Source organism: Ochlerotatus camptorhynchus, unplaced genomic scaffold, assembly GCF_037179485.1.
Source record: "Ochlerotatus camptorhynchus isolate MF236.1 unplaced genomic scaffold, CSIRO-AGI_Acam_v1.1 ptg000066l, whole genome shotgun sequence".
Taxonomy (NCBI): domain Eukaryota; kingdom Metazoa; phylum Arthropoda; class Insecta; order Diptera; family Culicidae; genus Ochlerotatus; species Ochlerotatus camptorhynchus.
The window spans coordinates 2,425,553-2,447,470 of NW_027040556.1; positions in this window are offsets into that span (position 1 = coordinate 2,425,553).

Here is a 21,918-nt window from a genome sequence, read left to right on the forward strand (position 1 = left end):
TCGTTGCCGCGCGGTAAGCACGTGAAGGAAAATCAATATGGTTGTATACGGCGAGGACGACGACGACGACGACGACGACGTGGAAATCGTTTCTTTTTATTTCTGGGTTCCATCTGTCGTCACTTTTATTGAATGAATTAACTTTTTGTCCGGGGTAGACCTGCGATGATTGAGAGGCGAGCGTATGTTTTGGAGAAATGGCTGTTTCGATACGTTTGTGACACATATTTAATTGATGGATTGATGCTGGAAATATTCTTGGCGAACGAAATCATGACATACAAAAAATACTTTGAAGACTTTCGTTCAAATGAGGGAATTCATTTTTTTACGTAGGACTACGTCTGTGATTTCTATATGGGGGTAAGCTTTGTGAAAAACGAAAATGGAACATGCAAAAAATTGTGAAATATTTTGAACGTTAATAACTCAGCTACCCCTGGTCCAATTTCAATAGTTTTATCACCAATCGATCAGATATCTTTCTACGCATTTGCTCAATTCAAGATTTTATCATTTTCAAAAATGTAACTGTTGCTATGATATTTATAATTATCACCGATTGCCTACGAAAACCGATTTCCCTTACACAGATTTCAAAGTTAAATTCCATCCGGTCTCACCAAACGGTGTTTATCAAATCACCGCGTGGTGAGTGGTGGTGTTCTCCAGTACACAACGAAAGGCTCCCCGCAAGCAGCTAGCTACCAAGGCTGGCCTCAACTGCTGATCAGATTCAGTTCCGTGTGTGGTGGTGCTCGGTCGTCGGCAGCAGCTCCAGCAGCAGCAGTGCTTCTTTGTGAGTCGCTGTGGGCCATCTATGCCAAGCGCGTCACCCTCATTCCAAACAACATACACCTCACCAGCCCCATCTGTGTTTAACATCCTATTAGCCCAGCATCACTCAACCATCACGACAAAACCTTCATAAATTTGTAAAAGAGTATTTTTTTGGACATTTGATAAGGTCATCAAGGATGTCAGTTCCCATATCAAGATAGAGCTGGAATTAGGGCGTAACAGCTTTTGTAAACAATGACTTCTTGCGATGATGTTTTGAAAGTCAAGGCTCGCCCACGCAAATCAACATCACCATCAGGTAGGGTAAGACCGAACGGTATTGTTGGTTTGCGTGAGCGTGCCCTGAATTCCTAAAAATCATCGAGAAAAGTCATTGTTTACAAAAGCTGTTACGCCTAATTCCAGCTTTATCTTGATATGTTTAAATCTTAAATACCATGTACTTTAAGGCAACATTGGAGGTGCGATTTTAAAAACCAAAGCATGAAAGTGGTCTGATTTTGATCCAGAGCTGATGGATTTTAATTCTTAATACGCCAATCGAAAGGAATCTTTCTACGAATCCGTTAAAATTTATACTTTATCATTTTTCAAAATGTCACTATTGAAAACTGCACGAATATGCAGCTGTTGCTATGATAGTTAAAATTATCACCGATTGCCTGCAAAAAGCGTTTTCCCTAACACAGATTTCAAAGTAGAATTTAATCCGGTCTCACCAAACTGTGTTTATTAAATCACCGGTGAGTGGTGATGTTCTCATGAATCAGTAGCTCTTCGTGAGTTGCTGTGGGCCATCTTTTTCAAGCGCGTCATACTAATGAGTATAAAGAGAGAGAACACCGCTTAATGCTCGGTTATGTCTTTTTTGCGCAAGAAAGATACTATTGTGTTCAAGTATGTTTTGTTATGCACTGACATTGAGTGCGTCTGTCAAATTAAGGACCTAGGTTTGATTCTGGATACACAACTCTCTTTCAAGCAGCACATCTCGTATGCCGTCGACAAAGCTTCCAGAATTCTTTATCTTCAGGGTTGCCAAAGACTTCACGGATATCGTTGTTGCGGTCCCAATTTGTAGCAATGACACAGATCAAAAGTTCTGGCTATACCTGTCGATAATTCGCCCTGATGTCGCCGCAGAATCCGTATCTGCTATGGTCAAAGCCAATCTGGAGATTGACAGTGATCTTGCCGTGGTGAAGCTCGTCCCGAAAGGCAAGGAATTGGATTCCCTGCACTGGATCCATCAACATGGCCTGAGGGATTGCTGTTTCGGGAATTTGAGGACAATGGATCACAAAAATTTCGGGTTCCACTGAAAATAAAGAAGCCAGTGACACTGCTGCTCCCACCAGAAGCTTTGTCATCCCCAATTACGCCTGATATGGATTTGAGTTAAACTCTTCCAGCCCGGGACGCATCAGCTTAAGCCATTTGGATGCCCCTTATCCCCCTATCACAGTCATGTCTTTCCCGCCAGCGCACAGCAGTCGTCCCGGATCTGTGTTTGGGTATGGAAACGGGGTCTTCCAGTCTGTGCCTACAGGCAAGTACAGTTCCTTTGTATACAATTACGTACCTGATTTTCGATACGTTTCTAGCCAAATTTCGTCACCAAACAATGCACCATCATATAGTCATCACCTATCCGGTCATCAAAGCTTGCAGATAACGGAATGCACGTTAAACAGCATGATGGAAGACCCTAAGCCACCCGACGCAGTCGAAAACTGCTGCTTTACTGCTGACTATTCATGCCATCCAAGCCGTTCCGTTCCTGTGTTCGGAGTTGGTGAGGGGGTTTCCAAGTTGCTAACCTAGGCAAGTGCGAAAATATTACCGCTTTGTCGCTTCCTAAACTCTGTGTCATTGACAGCGCCGCTTTTATGAATGGAGTGGTTGATACTGTACCACGCCCAGATGTTCAGCCGTTACCGGTCATCGAACCAGAGCAAACAGCATCAGCATTCCTTGCAGCCAGTGGACCCAATGCCACTGCTTGCGCATCCTTCCTGACTTCTTACTCCGCTACTGATTTCGATGGCATTCCGGATTTTCGTCCAGGTAACGCTAGAAATAGTATATGTCCAGCCGAAGCTGTGAATGGTACTGCATGACAATCAAGTAGATCAAATTTCCAGAACGATTCTTCTGTGCCTACTCCCGTTACACTTGCTCGCAACGAACCGGGCTCAGATGCTAATAACAAACTAAGAGTGTACTACCGGAATGTTCGAGGAGTGCGTACGAAAATTGACGACGTTTTCTTGGCTGTTTCGTCATGTCATTATGACGTTATAGTGCTTACGGAAACATGGCTTGATGACAAATAATTTTCACCACAGCTTTTCGGAGATTCCTACACCGTTTACAGAACAGATCGCAGCAATATTAACAGTCATAAATCATTTCAACGGGTACATTGATCCCACTCCGGTAAATGTATCTCTAGAACAGCTTTGGGTTAAGTTGAAACTGCATCAATGTTCAGTTAGTATTGGTGTAATTTACCTTCCACCTGATCGCAAGAATGATTTACTTAGCGTGAATAACCATATCGAGTTTATCGAAGCGATACATTCACACCTTGGGAATAACGATCATGCTATTCTTCTTGGCGATTATAATCAATCGGGACTTGTCTGGAACACACCAAGCAACGATCGCCCTTCCGTAGATGCATTGCTCGATGGCTTCAATCTGCATGGTCTGTATCAAGTTAACTATATTACTAATCAGAACATGCGAATCTTGGATTTCGCTTTGGTGAATAAAGCAACGCTCTCTCGATGCCAGATTGTAGCAGCTATAGAACCACTCTCTTTTCTTGATGCCGATCATCCCGCTTTTGAAGTAACTATTAGTCTCGCACAGCCTACTGAATTTGAGAGTTTCCCGGACGAACCTGGATTTGACTTTCACCGCGCTAATTTTGGAGGATTACTTGAAGCGCTTCGCCAAACTGACTGGCACATCCTTGAATCTGCTGAAGATATTGACATTGCTGTAGAGTACTTCACCAGTGTGTTGAGGAGTTACTTGGTTGATTTTGTTCCACTGCGCAGGCCATCTTCGAAACCACCTTGGGGAAATGTACATTTACGACGACTCAAACGTCTAAGATCCAAAGCATTCCGAACCTACTGCCAGTCTCGTTGTCCTTTTTCCAAGCAATATTTCGCACGTGCTAGTAACAATTATCTCACGTATAACCGTTATCTGTACAAACGCTACTGCAAACGAACTCAGGAAAATCTACGCAGACATCCACGACATTTTTGGAAATTTGTCGACTCTAAACTGAAGGAGAATGGGTTACCCGTTGAGATGTTTCTGGGCGATGAAGTCGCCACCTCCGCTTTGGAAAAAGTGCAATTTGTTTGCCACTCACTTTAGAAGGGCATTTCATGATTCTACGTCGTCTGCACGTCGAATCACAGAAGCTTGTAGAGATACACCTAGTGGGGTCTGTTCTCTGAGAAGCTTTGCGATCACGTCGAATCAGGTGGACTCCGTAATAAACAAATTGAAATACTCTGTGTCCAGTCCAGATGGCATACCGTCATGCATCCTGAAAAAAATGCGGCGAAGAGTTGATTTTCCCTCTTACGACACTTTTCAACATATCATTACGGAAGCGTAGTTTTCCCACAAGCTGGAAAACATCGGTCATGCTCCCCGTGTTTAAAAAGGGGGATCGAGAGAACATCGAGAATTACAGAGGAATAACTTCGTTGTGTGCTTGTTCGAAGGTTTTCGAAATCTTAATAAATGATGTACTTTTCGACTCCTGCAAGAATTATATTTCTACGGATCAGCACGGTTTCTACCCCAAAAGATCAACATCTACCAATCTCGTCCAGTTTACTTCGTTTTGCATACGCAACATTGATGCTGGTGTTCAGATCGACACCGCATACACTGATTTGAAATCAGTTTTCGATAGAGTTGACCACGGAATATTACTGAAACGTCTAGGAAGAGTTGGTGTCTCTGCGGATCTTGTTAGCTGGTTTGGATCATACCTTACGGATCGTAGCCTCACCGTTAATATCGGATTTGAATCTTCGGAACAATTTTCAAACTTATCTGGCGTGCCACAAGGTAGCAACCTGGGTCCTTTGTTATTCTCACTCTTCATCAACGAGCTTTCTCTCGTACTACCATCTGGCTGCCGTGTGTTTTACGCTGATGACGTCAAAATATACATGATCATTAAAGGTATCGAGGACTGCTATGCTCTACAATTGCTGCTGAATAGTTTTGCTGATTGGTGCACCCGGAACATGCTGACGTTGAGCATCCACAAATGTAACTTTATATCGTTTCATCGCAAGCTCAACCCGATTACGTATGATTATTCAATTAATGGTTAGTTCCTTGAGCGTTGTCTTCAAGTTCGTGATCTTGGTGTCATCCTGAATTCAGCGCTGACCTTCCGATCGCAATACGACGATATTATCTGTAGGGCCAACCGACAGCTGAGATTTATGTTTAAAATATCCTGCCTCCGGTCTCTGTACTGCGCACTGGTGCGATCGATTCTGAAATCCAACTCTGTAGTATGGTGCCCGTACCAGTCAACCTGGACTAATAGGACCGAACCAATTCAAAGAAAATTTGTGAGATATGCCCTACGACGCCTTCCGTGGCGAGATCCGTTAAACCTACCACAATATGGAGATCGATGCAGATTATTGGGACTGCAGACGCTTGAGCAGAGACGGAATGATGCCCAAGCGGTGTTTGTAGCTAAACTTCTCACAGAAGAAACTGACGCACCGGAGTTACTAGGTCAACTTAACCTTTACGTTCCTGAACGATTATTTCGCCAACGGAACTTTTTGCTGCTTGAGCCCTGCAACTCCTTGTACGGCCTTCATGATCCTGTCCACTTCATGTCGACTAGGTTCAACGAAGTCTACATCCTCTTCGACTTCAACTCTACTGTGGCAACATTTAAGCGTAGACTGACTGAATTGCATTAATGGATCGAGTGAGATTCATTATTGGGAAAGATGTCCAATGGACCCAAGTAACAATTCAAGCTGAATTGTAAGAACAAAGGTTGATTATTGGTTGATTTAAGGTGTACGAAGCTGATTAACACCAGGCTGAATATACAGTTGATTAGTAGTGCATGAAGCGAATTGTATCCCCATAATTCAATCTCAGTAAGTTAGCTTATATAAAGACTGAACAAGACTTATATAAAGGGTGTCCACTAGACTGATGCAAAATTTGACTTTTTCGCTCCACAATACTTAAACGATTCCAAATCGGATCCTGACTAACCTCTCAAAATTTGAACCCATTTGGTGAGAAACTGAGATGGCACAAACCTGATGAAGTTTGTATGGGAATTACTATGGTAAAACCAAGATTTTTGTTCATGTCTATCTAATAATTCACCATATCGGTCTGCTTCCAAAGCTTTCAACTGTACTTGTAGGAAATTTTCCCAGCTACAACTTTGCTCAAGAACACTTTTTGATTAAATGCAAGGATCGAAAGTTATCAATGCTTCAATGCGCTGATGTCTTATGATCATGCTCAATCAACTGCTCAGCAGGCAACATTGGTGTTTCTGGGGCGTTGAATAGGACACAAAAATCATGGCTACTATGTCACACTGCAAAATACAGTGTTGCCTATAGAGCAGCTGCTTGATCATGTCATAAGTTTATCAATCTCTTAAATAAATAATAACTTTTTCCTGTCTCGTTTTACATAGAAACGATCTTCAGCAAAGTTGTAGCTGAGAAAATTTTCTTTAAGAATAGCTATCGAACCGTTTCGCAGCTCAATATGGAAAAAGACTAGAAAGCAATGAACAAAAAGTTGAGATTTCCCATAGTAATTAACATGTAAACTTCAAATGGCTTGTGCGAAGTCTGTTTCTAACCAAATGAGTTGTAACTTTTGGAGGCTAATCAGGACCCGATTTGAAACCATTTAAGCACTGTGGAGCGAAAAAGTCAAATTTTGCATCAGTCTAATGTCCACGATGAAATTGCCACACACAAAATTGATTCGCAAAATTCGAGTTTTCATCCGATTGCCATCAAATTTTCAGGGATTGAGAAATAACTATTAAACTTCATTTTACCATTTTACGCGTATTTTATTTACAGTCCATACGCAAATGCCCGCACCTTGGCCTTAACCCCGGCCATAAGATTCTGCACAACCTGTGAATCAACCGTTTTTTGCATGTAAACCCATACTTTCTTCAGTTCCTCGACTGTCTTCACTACCTTAGGTCGTTTAAGAAGGTGCTGCTTCATAATCGCCCAGTACTTCTCGATGGGGCGGAGCTCCGGAGTGTTGGGAGGGTTGAACATTTTCGGCACGAAATTGACCTTATTGTCCGCATACCACTTCAGCACGTCCTTGGAGTAGTGGCATGAGGCCAAATCCGGCCAGAAGATTGTTGGGACGTTGTGGGCCTTCAGGAGAGGAAGCAGCCGCTTCTGGAGGCACTCTTTTATGTACACCTGTCCGTTCATCGTGTCCTGGGTCACGAAAGGTGCACTCCGCTTCCCGCACGTGCAGATGGCTTGCCAAACCAGGAATTTCTTCGCAAATTTGGACATCTTCTGAGTGCGGACATGCTCCGGAACGCTGAACTTATCCTTGGCCGTGAAAACAGGTTGCCGGGGATCTGTTTGAAGTCGGCCTTCACATATGTTTCGTCGTCCATGATGCAGCATTCAACTTTCGTCAGCATGTTGAGGTACAACTTCCTGGCACGGGTTTTGGCGGACTTGTTCTGCTTCTCGTCGCGATTAGGGGCCTTTTGTACCTTGAACGTTCGAAGCCCTGCCTTAGTTTTGACCTTCTGGACAAAACTTCGGCTTAGGTGCAGCTTCTTAGCCACATCCCTAACGGAGGCGTTCGGATTTCGGTTGAAGGCCCCAACTACGCGGTTGTGATTTTTGGTGTTGTACGGAATACTTTTTCCTTCACTTCTGGGCTTCCGATCGGTGGTCAACCGTTCCTCGAACCGCTTAATCACTCGCGACACCGTGGAATTCGCGATTCCCAACGTTTTAGCGATGGAACGATGCGAGAGATCCTTGTTCTCGTGATGAATGCGCAAGATTTTATCACGCACGAGCTGTTCTTTCGACTCCATTTCCGCGAGTTTTGATCACAGTATTAACATTGCAGGATGTAAATAATGCACTATGAACTAAATCCACCCAAATTTTCATTTAATTCTACCCAACGGTTAAAAAGTTAGAGCAATTTCATAGTGTGGCAATTTCATCGTGGACACCCTTTAAGCTTAATACTACTCCACAAACCAGCAATACGCTACAAATATTCTGATAGCTTGATAGAATAATATGAATTTATTGCACAATATTGTAAAATGTCGTCAGTTGCATTTCCGACATTTTAGTTATTCTAAATTTACTGCCTACCTTTCTAATCCCAAGCAGCACCAGCAGTAGAGACAAGGAAGAGGAGCTTTTTAAGAATAGTTCCACCTAGAAGTGGACTGCGACGACGTCGGAAGTATTAACATTAGTATTCCTGTGTTGTGTCTGTTCACCACTTTATATTGCACCTAATTTTCATACCGCATTTCAAAAATAGAATTCACTAATAGCACTGAAATGTTTTACTGTCACAATTTATTGTTTATAATTCAGCATTGCTGTATAATACTCTTCCGGTTGCTATTATTCAACTTAATTTTGACGTGCTTCATGTTAATGATCATACCTTCTGCCTCAAATATGCTTATGTGGTCGAGTGGGTATAGTTGACGCCTGTGAATCAGCGACTTCCGGTTCGAATCCCGAAATGTAAAGGTAATTTTTAGACATATAATAACAATATAAATATGTAAATCCAATTAGTCAGCAACATTCTAAAGCAGTCTCATAAAAAAATATAAGATATGTAGCGGTCTTCCATTATATTTTTTTTTTTAAATAAAAAATTAAGGTTGAACAAGGGTTGGAAAAGACTGTTGGTTAATGCATTGAAAAGCTTATAATTTAGATTGTTGTTAAGCTTTGAGCTGATTAAAATCACCAGATTTAGATGTTTAAAAGCTGAACAAAGGTTCAATTATTAAATACAAGGCCTGAATTAAAATCGTTGAAAGAACACTTGTTAAGCATCAATTTGTTACCTGGGGAGCTGATAGAATTATAATTTTTTTTTTTATGTTTTTGACTACAGTTGATATTTGAAGCCATGTTTACTTTATGTTTCTTTTATGTTCACGGATGTGCTTGTTTTGTAATGTTTGTACTGTATTGTGAAAAAATATGGGGTTTTTACGTAATTTAAATTGGCTTTTCCCCATCACATTCATTAAGAGGACAAAAAATCAGATGAATAAATAAATAAATAAATAAATATCTACTGCCTTAAATCGTTGTACTGCTCCTTGTCTCGCTCCATATTAGAATACTGCTCGGTTGTCTGGACTCCTCACTACAACAACGGTGTCGAAAGAGTTGAGTCTGTTCAGCGACGGTTCTTGAGATACACGCTACGTAAACTGCCGTGAACGGATCCCTTCCGATTGCCTAGCTACGAAGGTCGTTTGCAACTGATCCATCTGGAGCCCCTGTCGGTCCAAAAAGGTACAGCAAGGGCATTGCTAATTGCAGATATTTTGCAAGGATTGCCCTGTTCTCCTTGAGCAAATTGACGTCAATGCTCGACCCAGAGCCCTAGGGAAAAATTCAATGCTGCGCCTCAGACACTCTTCAATAGGGTTTCCGCACTATTTGACTTTGACCTGACTCACTCGCCAGCTGCTTCGCCGGAGGTTTAGTTCGTTTTTTTTTTCTCGATCAGTTTAGTTTGTCTAGCAATGTTCCTTTTTAAACGAGACTATTGACTTATTGTTGTTTACTTTTAGTACTTTTCATGTTTAGTTTTGGTTACATCATTGGGGCCAATAATGCCTGTTGATGTTTAGTCATAAATAAATAAATAAATTAATAAATAAATAAATTAATAAATAAATAAATAAATAAATAAATAAATATATAAATAAATAAATAAATAAATAAATAATTAAATAAATACATAAATAAATAATCCGATTAGGTTTTATGGCCAGATTATTAAGAGTGCACCATGGAGCATTCCTTTCTACAATCTGGGACATATTTTTCCAAGATCTCTATCTCAGACGGAACATTGAAAAACATATTTTGAACAATGATTATTTTTCTAAGATTCTGGTTCTTTAAAAAATAAAAAAATGTCAAAATCGCAGGCTTAGAAGAATATTGGACATTTTGTGAGTGAAACATTCTTCTCATGCTTTCATTTAAAAGAATGTGAAGGTCTTAGGATAAAAAAAAGTCACTCTTAATTCTAATTTAAATATTACCAACATAGAACACTATTTAAAATTCTGGGACTCACATAAGTTTGAAGATTTAGGGTGCCAAATTTTTTATAAGAAGTAAGACTTGGTAAACAAATCGGAATCTCGCATAAACAAACATTTGCAACTGGGAAGTGTTTAGCATATTAGATCCATATTTCAGCTTTCTCCTTCTTTGCAACATGAGCATCTCCTTTGGGCATTAAAATTTAGAGGGAGTTGGTTGGAAATGTCTATTTAATTTGCCTACTGCCGTACTCTAGCGGAACTATCAACCTATCATCTGCACGAATTTGCAGTCACAATGTTACTTTACGCCCATTTTCTATTTGAAAGATGTTCTAGACCGAGCCGGGAATCGACCCGGCCACGTCCGGCTTGGTAATATAGTGTAAACAATAAAGGAGAAATGGCTCTAATGTTGGCCTATGGATCTAAAATTGGGCCCATCGCTAAAAATCTGATATTTATCAATTTTAACTAGATGAATGTGTCATTGGGAATGCATTTATGCATGGGCCTAAATTAGCGCCATTTAGGCCGACATTACATCCATTTCCCCTACTCTAAACTACTTCTACCCAAATTTTCTACGGCGTTTTTTCAGTGATGCAATTTGATGCAAGACACCCTTTATCCGCGATCTAATGACAGGCGAAACAGATTGTCCAATGTTGCTTGAACAGCTTCAAAGTCGACATTTGTAATCGCTTTTCTTACACTGGACAAGATATGGCTACTTCAAACCCCTGTGTGCCTGTATTCGTATTTTCAACAATGTTTGTGACGCGTTCGATTTCAATATTTCAACACAAATTTTTAAATCTAGGATAAGAGCATTTCTGTGTTGATGTAAGAGTGCATAACTGAGTTAGTAAGAAGTTTATATATATGTAGTCTGTTTAAAGAGTAAGCAAATAAATAAATAAATAAATAGATATGAATCTTAACAGTGTAACAGCAGACAATCGAAAAACTTCTTCGACTATTTTCACTTAATCACATTTCCCCCCCCCCCCCCCCCCCTATCATTCCAGGTTCAGCGAAGGACGAACAACACATCACAACATGGTTTGATTGAACTTTTATCTCCTCATCCGAATTAGTGTATTTGCTTTGTCATCCTGCTTTTAGTGCTAGAAAGTAATAATAAAACCAAATTCCCGCTTTCGCCAGTAGTAGTGCATTGTGTAGTTTTATTCATCCAGAAGTGGTAAACCTTCTCCCTGACACGGCGCCCATTCTATTGTTCGATTGCATGCACATTGTAAAATCCCTTCGAAAAATAATTACTCGTCTCGCTATTGTATGAAACAAAACGCATTCATCAAACCCTCAGCCAAATTGAGTTTCCTGCTTCTCCAGGCGCAGAGAAATCAATCGAAAAAAAAATAACAATATGAATCGCAATGTTCAATGCAAAACCGAAAGCCTCCGATAAATCGCGAGGGTGTCACAAGCGGCAAAGCGAGCGGTGGAATTTCACAGGATTCCTTTTGATCCGGTGTGTGTGTGTGTGCGTGTGTGCGTGTTTGTGTGTGCGCGAGGTGTAGCCCACAAGGCACCATGTGTGCGTGCCTGTACGTATGTACTCCAAAGCTGCATTCCGCACTCAGCAGGCAATGCCCGAAATGCAATCGATATATTTCGCGAGCACAAACGCGCACCCCGAATTTGGATCGCTCTTCATTAAATGCATTCCAGAGCGACAATGCAGCCGAAAGCCTGGTCCTCTGGTCTCCGTCTGTAGCTATGGCAGCAACATGGCAAAATGCATTCAGGAAGCTTCGATTTCGCCTGCTGTCAATGTGATGAGCCTACCTAGTTGCGAGGATAATGATGTTTGGCCGCGAGCAAAACAGAACCTCCCCCCCCCCCTCCTGCTCTCTAGTAAGCCTACTAATAAGCACGCAGCATGAACACACAAACACACACACACACACATTCACACACGTGCGCACTACTCGCGGAAATATTAATTAAATTTTGCCGTTTTTTTCTTATCTTGAAAATAATCCACCCTTCGCTTCAGCTGTAGCACCCTTCAAAATTCAGCTTTTTGACATCGTTATCATCATCATCATTCGACTCCATTGAAGGATGCCCTGTCGTGTGTGTGGTCACATCGTAATTATTATTATGATCGATAAATTGCACCCGAACTAACGTTTCGCTCGCCTCTTCGCTTTGCTTCGCTTTGCTTCGCTCTCACTATGGAATCGGCCAAAGTTGGTAGTGCGTTGTTTTGGAGCGGAAATCACGTTGCAAGTTCGACCTTTCCGGATGAGGGGGGGGGGGGGTGTACCTGCCTCCAGTCGATAGTATTCGCTGACCGGAGATTAGAATTGGCGAGTGTATGATTTGTTTCTGGTTATAATTGAATTTAAATTGGAATGCTTTTTAAAGTATGCATTATTGATGCTAAGTACATTGGCGGCTTTTGGTTTAATAACTTGATAGATTTTTTTCCGTGTTGCTTAGTTCTGAATTTATGAGTACGAGTTGTTGAATTTTCAATGACCTACACAAAACACTGTCTGCTTTTTAGTTATCAGAGATAAAACATGGGAAAGATTATCAACCAGAATATGCTCCATAAATAACTATATTATGATGATCAGTCACTCTAGACTACTGCCGAAAATCCTTATTCAAAGATTGCTTTTATTTGCCGGTATTATTTTTTCCAGGGCATCACGACTAATAGCCTCATTACGGTATCCTTACTACGGAAATAATAATACTGTAAAATAAATAATGTGCTATTAATGATTCCTATCTGAATTAGTATACTGATAACAGAAATATGCTGAAGAGCGCAGTGGGTGGTGCCATCTTTAAGGAATTTGGATTAATAATTCCCCAAATGACAAAACCAGGGATGCCAGGTACATTTTGAAAAAATCTTCATTCAAAGGAACGAAATGTCATTTACTGTCTTCATCGATGCTTAACAAATTTGTGACCAGGGTGCGGATCTGTGTTCAGATTTACAATTTCCGTGCTGAGCACCAATGCTACCGCCGCCAGGGAAGCACACACACCTATTGACCCATCAACTTATGAACCGGGGACTAACGGCTTTACTTCCCTTATTCCCGTAATTAGAGATGTTATGCCTCAGTGTTCTGACATCCCAGCGGCCTGCTGGGGTGGGATGCTGGCCTGTTGGCGTGGGGTTCAGAAACGTTAAGCAAATATCATTTGATTTAAGGAAACTTCGTAAGATCAGGAATCGTTGTAGAGCTTCAAACAACTTCGTAGAACTTTAGGGAACTTCTTAGGTCTTCAGGAACCTACGTAGAAGTTAACGAAACTTCTAGAAGTGTAGCTGATTTAGTAGAAGCTCAACGAACTTCAAAGCATTTCAATAAACTCCGTAACAGTGCAGAGCGTTTAGTAGAAATTCAGCAAAATCTGTAGAAGTTTACTGAACTTTGTAGAACTGCATTGAACTTAGTAGAAATTTAGTGAAATTAAGTGAAAATGTGTTCCTTGATTTTTGCGATTTTTTTACTTTTTTTAATAACTAGATGAAACAATGTCGAAAATTTATATTATATCAATTAGCGTAGCTAATGGGAGTTCCAAGGGGGCCAGGCCCCCTCCAGAAAGATCAAGGCCTCCCCAGATTTTTTTTTTTGACTCGCCGGTATTTTGTCAAGCTTGTCAAGTCTAGTCAAACAACGATTTTTTTTTTGACGTAAACTACGTCTTACGGGAAGGTACTGGGGGTAAATCGAAAATCTTAAATTGTAACCGTCACGAAAAGGTGTATGGTTTTAACCGCTTATAACTTTGTCATTTAAAGATGAAATTAAAATCCAAATACACCAAACGATAGGGAATAGCTTTCAAAATCTGTTACAATAAATTCTTCCCCAATTTTCCATAAAAAACTGTTAAAAAATCTACAAATAAAAAGAGAAAATTTTATCACTGTTTTCGCGTTCTCCCCAAACCCAGTCGTCATAATCGAGTACCACTTGGTTGCACATCGTTATGCTTGAATCTGAAAAGTAATAAAACAGCGTTGCTGTATTGCCTCAACTCACCTGAGGCCGTGTACAAGATGTTCTTGGTGCACTTCACGAAGGGATTCACCAGTCTAGCGGCTCTGAGATCCAAAATCCGGGACCTATTTCGGGTCATCATCAGTTGGGAGCATTACAAACCCCCCGTGATGTTACGCAGTGTACGAACTGCCTCTCCTATGGGCATGGTACCAAAAACTGCCATATGAAGACAAACTGCGGCAAGTGTGCTGGAACTCACTCAACTGCGTACTGTGAGTAAGTTGATGACATCAAGCCAACGTGTGTCAACTGCGGTGGAAACCACCAAGCCCCCAAGCGCCCAAGCGAGTGGAGTTCATTAATATCTGTCGGAAGGCCACAAGCAAAAACCAGCTCGGTCGCCTCCGTAATCATCGTTCACCTCCTGTACTCACGGAAGACCATTACCCAGCTCTCCAGCCCCGTCGACATGTTCCGAACCTCAACAACCAACAAGCCAATCCTGCGAGTATCCAAATGGTTCCCAACAGTCGGACAGTTCAGCATCGTCTCGCTGCTGCTGTAGCCCAACCAATTCCAGGCCGAGGTCATCATCATCATCATCATCATCATCATGCAAGACTCGATCTGAACAGCTACATGCTGCCCTATCCCTTGTCACTAAGTATGGACCTTGAAGAGCAAAAACCTTTGCCTTTCTCAACGAACGGTACATCGACATAGCCGTCATCACCGACACTCACTTGAAGCCCGAGCTGAACGTCTTCCTTCCCGACTTTCGGCTCGTAATGGGTAGGGGGAACATCAGCTGCCGGCTACTACCAAGCTTCCAGCTGAAAATTATCGGAGTTGAGGTGAGCACATCGCTTGGTCCAATCACCAGCATCGCGGTCTACTGCCCCAAGCAAACCAACATTAGGGACGGCTCGGCCGCAGACCTCCGAAGAGACATCATCAAGCTAACACGACGGCGGCAACATTTCTTCATCGCTGCCGGGGGCATTAGTCGGCGAAACCAGAACGGCACAATCTTATACAACGATCTGCAGGAAGCCCACTACAACATCCTGTGTCCGGACACTCCCACCCGGTTGAGTCGATCCGGAGCTCATGCCACCATCGACATCTTCATCAGCAACATTGGCGATAACATCTCTCAACCTATCGCCTATCAGGAACTGAGCTCGGACCACTATCCGGTGGTAGTCGAAGTAGGTTCCTCGGCCAATAGGTTTCAAGTTTCCCGGTGAAATTACCATCGTGTCAACTGACAGCAGTATCAGCCCTGTGTGGACACAGCAATCGATTTCAACGTCCTACCGGAGTCGTTCGAAGAAGTCGATCAGTGTCTGCAAACCACCGAAGAGGCGATATCGCGTGCCAGGGAGCAACACGTACCAGCATCCAGACAGGTGAATCATACTCTGAACCTTGACAGCCCAACCCCGTAACATCATTCGTAGGCAGTTCCAGCGTTCTGGGCTGCCCCATTTGAAGACCAATGTCAATAGACTAACCAAAATTATCCAGGCCAGGATGGTGGAACTCAGAAATATCCATCCGATTTTGCCAACATGATTCGCTATCTCCCAATTTGTGCAAAACAATTTTAGAAGTTGTCCAAAATTTTGAAAAATAAGTCGAGACCGATCCCTCCGCTTTCCTCTGTTGACCAGAACTCGGACCCATCCCTACTCATAGCCCCAGTTGAAAAGGCCAATGCTCTTGGCCAACATTTTGTGATTTCACATAATCTTGGCCAAACCATGGTGAGCCCCCATGGGCCTGCCATACTGGAGGCAATGCCTAGAGTCGCTGACACCCCCGTAGTAGTGCATGATGATAGTAGAATATCGGCTGATGAGGTGATAGCAGCTGTTAGAAGCACTATGGATGGTGTAGTCAACCTCGAATTGAAAAACTTGAGTATTGACTTCTTCAACCATCTTACCGTTATCTTCAACAAATGTTTGGGGCTTGGCTACTTCCCTGCATGCTGGAAGTTAGACAAAGTGATTCCAATACACAAGCCTGGCAAAGATCCTACCAGTGCCAAAAGCTATCGCCGCATCAGCCTCTTGTCCTCCATCTCGATGCTATTCGAAAAGTTGATACTCAGCCGTCTGTTGGTGTTTTCAAATGATAATAACATCTTTCTCAAAGAGCAATCCGGGTTTAGGAAAGGCCACTATACCATCCACCAACTCGCACGGGTTACTAACATCATCAAGCGGAATAAGTCCGTTTCCAATACATCTGCCATGGCATTGTTGGACGTCGAGAAGGCGTTACACAATGTCTGGCATGATGGTCTAGTGTACAAGCTGCATCGATACAACTTTCCGATCTACCTCGTGAAGATTATCAAAAACTACTTATCGGGCAGATCGTTTCAGGTCTACTTGAACAATGTCCCATCTGATACGTTCAACGTTGATGCAGGGGTCCCTCAAGGTAGCCTGCTTGGGCCTATCCTATTCAAGAATTTTACGTCAGACGTTGTTCCCCTGTTGGGTGGTGGTATCTTGTCAATGTTCTCAGATGACACCTCCATCATCTATAAGGGTCGAGTGATCCGTGCTCTGGCGAGTAAACTGGTTCTGTCCGACTATTTCAAGAGCTGGAAGATTTGCATCAATGCAGCTAAAACACAAACCATTCTGTTTCCACACTCGAATTCACCTCGACTTGTTCCACCTGCTAACCTTAAGGTCCATCTTGATAGCACTCCCATTGAATGGTCGAGTGAAGTAGTCTACCTTGGTCTAACCCTCGATAACAAATTTCTATTCCTATATTCTATTTCAGGGAACCCAATTATTGTTCGGGGATCTTCATATGTTTTCAGGATACATTTTGAAGCCTCAGGAGCATGGAATAGTTCAGGGAACTTCATAGAAGTTCAATAAATAACATACAATCAACAAGAAACGTAGAAATGCAGCAAACTTTGTAAACGTTTTGGGAATTTCGTAGCATATTGAGAAGCTGCTTAAAGCTTCACATAACTGCATAGAATTTCGTAGAAGATTTAAAAATAATTCAGTAAACTTCTTAGACCTTCAGGGATCCTCGCTGCAGTTAAGGGAACTTCGTTACAGTTTCTCCGATATCTCAGATATTAGTAAAGTTCTTTGAATATTTCTTCAATACTTCTGGTTGATCAAGTTCTGAAGATCTCCAACGGATAGAAAATTTAAATGAATTCTCTCGTATATTCTTACAAGATTTTAGGTTGATCACAAAGTACTCAAAAGTACTCCAGCTAATAGAAACTGGTGGAATCTAGAATGATGAATCTAGATTTTATGAAAACATGTGTACACTAGGGTATGGCTTATTTTATGCTTAGAAAGAGATGTCCTCGAGTATGAAGCAAACCTATTTTGATTTAGAGGTGGCGCAAAGAACTTGAAAGTGGATTTTTTGGAATGACTGCTACTAAAATCTTCGTAACTCTATCATTTTTCAACCAATTTTGGATTATTTGGCACCAATCTCTTCATAACTAAATTCCTGGAATATTTGTACGGTACAGTATTTGTCGAACAATGCACAAACTATGATTTTGCCGTGGATTTCTTTCGATTATTTTTTTCTCAATTTAAAGAAAAAATATATTTCACTAGCCGTAACTTTGCCATGCTTTGACAGAAGTAGAATCTTGTGGAACCATTTTAAAGAAAATTTTGTGTTCTAAAAATGTTAGAACAAAGTATGTCTCTGAAACAACGTATTGACTATGTTATGTTGTTGACCGAATTTGGATCTTTTGGTACCGTTTTAAAGATATGTGATTATGTGTGTGTTTCAATTTAATGTTATTGATTCAATTTTCATGAACATAATCATGTGTCCTAAATAATTCTAGAACAAAGTGTGCCTCTGAAATAACATACTTAAAAAGTATTTTTAAACGAAAATTTGATGAATCTTTAACTTTTACACTTTTGATGGGGGTACACTTTGTGAAAACCGAAAATGGTACATGTAACGAAATTATGAAAGATTTTGAACGTTAATAACTCAGGTGCCCTTGAGCCAATTTCAATAATTTTATCACCAATCGATCAGAAATATTTCTACGCTGTTTGCAATGCTTTTGATTGTTCATTTTCATTCATTTTTTGAACAAGAAAGTATTGAAAATTTGATAAATGTCAAGCATTGGCCAAAAGCGTCGAAATAACTAACAAATTCACCAATTACGTAGATACATATGCTGCTTCCCCAACACTGTCATCAGAGAGTCGTTAGTAGACGAAACATGTCGATGTGGCATTCGCCTCCGATCTTCGGCAAGTGCGAATATGGAGGGTGAAATTGCGTAACATTTTGCTCACAAATCACCATATTCAGAACCATACACCCCCAACGACCACACAAAATGCTCTCCAGAGTTGTAATCTTGTTACCAAACTTCGAAGCAGGGGTGCAAATGATTTTGATCGATTCTTTTCATCGACTTTCTGTTTCGTTAATAACTCGACTGCAAACACATTCGTTGTTCTGGATGATAGAAGAGCATGGCAGAAATAGTGCGAAATAGGTTAGTTAACCCATGGTCATCAAAAGAGGAAATCGATGAAGAGAATAGACTTTCACCCCTCTGCTTCATTCAGTGGTCGTAAAAGCAATGAAAACTAGCATCACACCGCTTTTGGTTCTTAGGTTCCACTTGCTGGTTGCAATTCTGCTGTTCGACTGTGCTGTGCACCAATGCTACCGACGCCAGGAAGGCAGCTCCCACACCTGGAACCTACCTATCGACCCATCAATTCATGAACCGGGGACCAACGGCTTTTATTTCCCTTTCTAAGGAAGGCGTGATCAGAGATGTTATGCCTCAGAACAACCCGGCGGCGCCGACTGGGATTGAACCCAGGCCTGCTGGGGTGAGAGGTAATCACGCTTACCACTACACCACCGGCGCCGCTACTCGTTTGATTTAGAGCAGTAGAGAAAATAAATAAAAGTTCTAATTTATATGAACAGGCATAGATAAGAGCCATGACGTGAAACAGGATCATAATTTCGCCGAAAAAAATGTTAAGCGTCTTTCTGCTAAAGGCTAAGATTAACCAACTTGTTGAGAGAAGGAGTTTAACGAAAAAAAATTAAAATGAGAGGAGCTTTAGCTGGGTGGACACTGATATTCTGCGGTGTTCCAACCTGTCGCAGACACCAGTTCAACCCCTGTCCAGCAGCAGACGGGCCGAGACTCTTGCGAGTGAACCGAAGAATATGGGATTGTCCGGTTCGATTTGCTGATCAAGCTGCCAACACATCATCACCATCTTCCAAAAGCTTTAAGCCTTTTTCAGGGCCACCAAGATTTTCCAAAAGAGTTAAATTTCTGAACATGTCCCAACTAAAATTCATATCAAACGGTTCTTTTCAGGGCAATCATAGTCGTACTAGAGAGTATAAACACGTATACGTCACCGTTGCGTACAACCCCATAGGGCTGTACCTTATAGTTTTCAACCATATTCTATCCATATTCCATATTCATAAAGATAATTACAGTCAGGAATCCTTATTACCGGGGTAACGGGGGCGTGAATAAGGAACCGCGAATAAGGATACCCACAGCTTATGGGATTTTCACTAATGGGGGCTGTAGTGGATTATCTCATTTGTTTCAATACATAAAGCTATACTGTCTTCGACAAAGTTGCTGTACTGGGTTAGACCAACAAGCCTGTGCCATTGGATTCAGGTTAAATTGGGAACTACGCCGCTAGAGGCGCTTCACTTTTATGTTACTTATGACGGGCGCTATAATATATGGATCATATTTCCAACATAGAATATTTCGTGATCCTGACCATATAGAAAGTTACTGTCTTCAGCAAAGTTGTTCAGGTGACCAAGTCCTTTCGGATGGTGGCCATATTAGTTCAGAACTCTCTCACTACGCAGCGCTAGTGTGCATGTGCAATTCTTATATAAACTGTATCTCGAGAGCCTGGCCATATAGAAAGTTGCTGTTTTGAGCAAAGTTGGGCAGGTGATCAAGTCCTTTTGGATGGTGGCCATATTAGTTCAGAACTCTCTCACTACGCAGCGCTAGTGTGCATGTGCAATTCATATATAAACTGTATCTCGAGAGCCTGGCCATATAGAAAGTTGCTGTTTTCAGCAAAGTTGGGCAGGTGATCAAGTCCTTTTGGATGGTGGCCATATTAGTTCAGAACTCTCTCACAACGCAGCGCTAGTGTGCATGTGCAATTCTTATATAAACTGTATCTCGAGAGCCTGGCCATATAGAAAGTTGCTGTTTTCAGCAAAGTTGTGCAGGTGAGCAAGTCCTTTCGGATGATATTCATATTAGTTCAGAACACGCTCACTACGCGGCGCTAGTGTGCAAGTGAATTTTCTGTATAAGCTGTATCTCGAGAACCTGGCCATATAGAAGGTTACTGTCTTCAGCAAAGTTGTGCAGGTGAGCAAGTCCTTTCGGATGATATTCATATAAGTTCAGAACACGCTCATTACGTGGCGCTAGTGAGCAAGTAAATTTCCTGTATAAGCTGTATCTCGAGAACCTGGCCATATAGAAGGTTACTGTCTTCAGCAAAGTTGTTCAGATGACTAAGTCCTTTCGGATGATCGTCATATTATTTCAGAACTCTCACACTACGCGGCGCTAGTGCACACATGAACTTCCTTAATATGTTATGACTCCAAAGCTTGTCCATATAAGATGTTGCTGTGCAATGTGAGAACAGGAACCGGAAAAGGGATGACGTGTAGAGGCCGGAAATCGATGTCAGATGCCATTTTGGAATCCAAGATGGCGGCCATCGGTTCAAGAAAAACTGTCAAATACCCTACAATATGGATATTTTTGGAAAAGGGACGACGTGTAGAGGCCGGAAATCGATGCCAGACGCCATTTTGTAATCCAAGATGGCGACCATAGGTTCAAGAAAAACTGTCAAATACCCTACAATATGGATATTTTTGGAAGGAGACGACGTGTAGAGGCTGGAAATAGATGCCAGACGACATTTTGGGATCCAAGATGGTGGCCATCGGGTCAAGAAAAACTGTCAAATACTCTACAATATGAGTATTTCCGGAGAGGGAACGACGTGTAGAGGCCAGAAATCGATGCCAGACGCCATTTTGGAATCCAAGATGGTTGCCATCGTTTCAAGAAAAACTGTCAAATACCCAACAACATGGGTATTTTCGGATAGGAGATGACGTGTAGAGGCCGGAAATGATGCAAGATGCCATTTTGGAATCCAAGATGGCGGCCATCAGTTTAAGAAAAACTGTCAAATACACTACAATGTGTTAATTTCCGAAAATGGACGTCGTGTAGAGGCCAGATATAGATTCCAGACGCTATTTTGGAATCCAATATGGCGGCAACATGTTTTCCATGGTCACCATAGCCGATCGAACTCCAGACGAAACTAGAACCGCACTACCGTTCATACTGGTGACAACGCTCTGATGAGACAACGAAACCTTGCCCCAAGCTCCTCCCCTGATCCTATCCTTCGACAATGTACCTCTCTTACCTCGAGTAAGCCGCAACATAACGTGGAAAATTCCTCAAAACAATAAAACGCTTTTAATTGTTTTGTTTTATTTTTTTCTATCGTAAACTACAGATTTATTCCTGGACCCCTCTACAGTGAATATGGTTGATATTTTCATCCACCACCTGGTGCGGCAGAAATCGAGTTAAAACTAAATCAACTCTCCGAGGTC